Consider the following 3,833-nt stretch of genomic DNA (forward strand, 5'->3'; position numbering starts at 1 on the left):
GTGCTCTGGCTTCCCTTTCGATTCAGCAAGAGATAGATGAGCTGAAGGAGCTCAAGGTCAAGGTCATTGCTGCCCAGTTCCCTCCCAGATTCGCCATGGTGTGACAGTTGCTGCATTCCCCTCTTCAGGTCCTGGGAACCCTCCTTTTGCCACTCAGGCCAAGTGGTGGTCACAGCTCCCACATGCCAGCCATTATGGTTTCCCATAAGCCTACACACACCTTTGTGAATCATCTCCTTATTAAATGCCTCAGTTTTCCCATTGGAGTGTGCCACCCATTTCCTGTTGGGATCCAGACTATCTCAGAGCAGATAGCGAGGGGATCTGACTTCATTTAGACGGTGAGGGTAGAGTCAAAGAAGATTTCCTTGACAAAGTCATATTTAAGCTGTGCACTGAAAGATGTTGCTTCCCTGGTCCCTCCTTACACCTCCTCTTTCCCTACACTTCAGCCTAGAAACATCTCCATCAAGAGGAGAGTATCGGCACACTTCATCGCTGCTCGTTCTTGACCCCCTTCTTCTACTGCCCTTGCCAACCCCAGCACTAAGCACTTTCGCTTTCTGGTTTCATGGCCCCTCCTCCTAGATCTTTATGTCCTCTGACACCTTTCCTTCTTCCTTACTCTTCCTCCTGATTTTTTATGTCCTGTCAGCATCCCTCAAATATATGCAGTCCCCCCCTGCCATGCAACCCACAATGTGACCAGTGTGTCTGTCATCTCTCACTGCTCCTATGGACTCAGCCCCATGAGACCGCTCACTGTTTCCAAGCTTTTGTTCTCAGTGGTTTCTTGTCCTGGATCCTCCTAACCTCACCTGTTCCTTCTGCTGAAATCCTCTCCAGTTTAAATGCCGCCACTCTGTAAAGCCTTCCTAAAGGTCTCAGCAGGAAGTCCTGGCTTCCATTATTTTTTGTTCCCATAAATACTTTTTTTAACCTTTGGTGCACTTTCTACACCCTTTATAGCTTTGATATTTGTGAAAATGTTTTATTTCTCTCCCATGATTATCAGTTCTGTGAAAACAGGAACTAATCTGTCTTTGGAATATCTACAACACCTAACAGAATGGCCAGCACATAGTAGGAGCAGTGTGGTTTTTAATATCAATTTACACATATTTTATCTTCTATGTTGTAAAAAATTGTTCTAAAGTTATGCCCTTATACAATGAAATAAATGAACACATTAGTGTGCTGTCTCTGTACGTGAGCCTTGGCATGGTTACTTTCATAATGTGCTTTTTTATTGCAATGAAATTAAATTGTGCAGTTAAACCCAAGATAACTAGGAGAAATAGAGCTAAGAATATTTTCTCCAGTTAAATCCTGGAAGGCCTGATTTTATTCCTCTATTTCCAGTCTTTTCACATTTGAGAATCAGTCACGCCAAAATATTTATCATCTCAGGAAAAATAAAATAAAAATCTTTTAAGGGCCTCTAGATACCATACAGCTACATAGAGCTGGAGAAGTAGGAACGAGACATGAACAGATTAATTGAGGCAGAAATAAAAATATGTTTTCCCTAGTTTTATGCTTCACACTTCAAATTGGGATGTCTAAAAGTTCTCTGGGAGGGTTTTGTGATCTCTATTGTTTAGTTTGATAATGTTGGAAGATGATGAATTTGGGAATTCTGACTCCCAAAAGACTTTTCAATTCAATGTGTTCTTTGAAATTAAATTTAGTTTTAAATGGTTAGTTTCCTTATTTTTAAGGTATATTTAAAATAAACTAGTAATAATAACTACTATTTATTAATCACCCAATAACTTTTAATCTTATAACCAGCTCCAATGCAGATAATATTGTCTCCATTTTACAGACGAGGAAACAGAAACTCAAGATGTTAATTGTCTTGTTCAAGGGAACGATTTGCAGTGACTGCTCCTCCTTGGTCCAGTGCTCATGTTTGTAGCTAGTAAGCACACCTCCTCCTGACAGTGTAACTATTGTGAGCACACATTTGTTTGGCCATCCTCTGTGTTTGCTGCTACTATTCTACAGCCCCCTGAAACCTGCACCGCCTTGGAACATCCCTTTCTCAGGGAGGACAGCTGCACAAGAGCTAAAGAAAAGATGGCCCGGCCAGAAACACAGCTGGAAAATGGACCAGACAGGGTGCATCAGCAATGGACCAACCCTATTCAGTGTCCCAATAGGGCTTCCTGTGCCTTGTGAACCAACAGCATCTGGGAAATGAGTCTGCTAATCTGCTGGGAAGGAGAGCCTGTGGAAGGACAAAAGAAGGACTTTCTGCCCTGCACACACAAGTGAGCGAGCTCTCAGAACATATATCATCTTCTATGTTAAAAATCCCTCCTATAAAAGACGGTTTTAAGGAGATTGGGTGGTAGATGTTTTAAACTGCTCTCTATGCATATTTAAATATTTTTTTTCTGAGTTCCTACATAGTTTGTTTAAATATCAAAAGTCTCAAAAATAGAAACCCAAGAGAAACATTTTTTATTGAATTGAAGTTATATTTTTTTTAATCAAGAAAGAAGTCATCTAAGTGGTTTTTCTATTTTCTGTCTCACGTATAACAAAACACCTCAACAGTAACGCGATCGGAGACAGTATTCAGAAAGCAATTCCAAATACATTAAAAGAGCTGCTTTGGAAAAAAGAGTCAGGTGAGTTTTTTCTCCCTTCAAAGGCCATAAAAAAGAAACACCCTTCTTCCAGGGCAGTAGGCTGAAAAGGGGACGAGAGGAATACAATATCTCATCTAAAATCTTGCAGGCAAAAATGTTTATTACTGTAGGAAGCAGAAGGTGAGCCTAGCTTATAAATGAGATCCCGCAGACAGGGGAGATGTATCTTGATAAGTATTACTGTACAGAATAAACCTTTAAAGCTTGGACTCTGAAGACATAAACCATTGTTAAATAAATCTAAACTGATGTATTCATTTTTAATAAAAGAAAATGCGACATAGCATGGCCATGATAATATGTAATTTCATCCTTGCATTTCAATTCTCAAGGATTATTTAATTTTCCTTAGAACATTACAGAAAACTGCAAGAGGTTAGGTAAAAATAAATATCTTCACCTACAATGGTATTAATTTTGTCAATATTTTTCTTGACACTGAGAAATAATAGAATACTCAAATACGAAGGTCCATCTGTGGTTTATCTAATAATTTTAAATACTCAGATTGATGCATAAAAAGTTAGGAATGGAGATGGTTACTTTATTTTCTTTAAAATTAGTCTTTTATTTGGATATTGAAACTTCTTACAAAGAAGTAACTCACAGGAAAGACATAAGTATTAATTATAAAAATTAAAGAGAATTGAATAAACGCAGGAGTATTTTATTGAAAGTTGTCCTCAATATAAATAATCAATGAGGTTAATTGCAACCCTGAAACCAAATGACTGACAATGTTGTCTTTTAAAAATGTTTTTCTTAACATTAGGTTAGGTTTTTGACTTCAGCTTTTTCCTCTCTCTCTCCCTTCTTTTTCCTCTTTTCTTTTTTCTTTCTTGCATTCCTTCCTGCTGCTTTCAAAGTATGATGTGTTAGTTATATTAAAGAACACATAAACAAGGAGGTAAGTGAAATAAAAAATGAAAGTTACTTGAAACTAATGACTTTCCTACAGTCCTCAGTGCTGCTTTGCCTCACACAGATTTGCCACCTCTCTCCCCTGGGTGACAGAGATGCAAAGGATTACTCAAAGCCCATTTCCTCTGAGCAGTGAGACACCCCAAAGGGGTTAACTTCCCAGAACCCTCAAGAGAGAGGCATTCCTCCTTTGGGAAATTAACACTGAACTGGGTTTCTGCCTCAGTATTTATTCTCCAGGCCAGAAAGTTA

This window comes from Galeopterus variegatus, unplaced genomic scaffold (assembly GCF_000696425.1).
Source record: "Galeopterus variegatus unplaced genomic scaffold, G_variegatus-3.0.2 Scaffold5359, whole genome shotgun sequence".
Taxonomy (NCBI): Eukaryota; Metazoa; Chordata; class Mammalia; order Dermoptera; family Cynocephalidae; genus Galeopterus; species Galeopterus variegatus.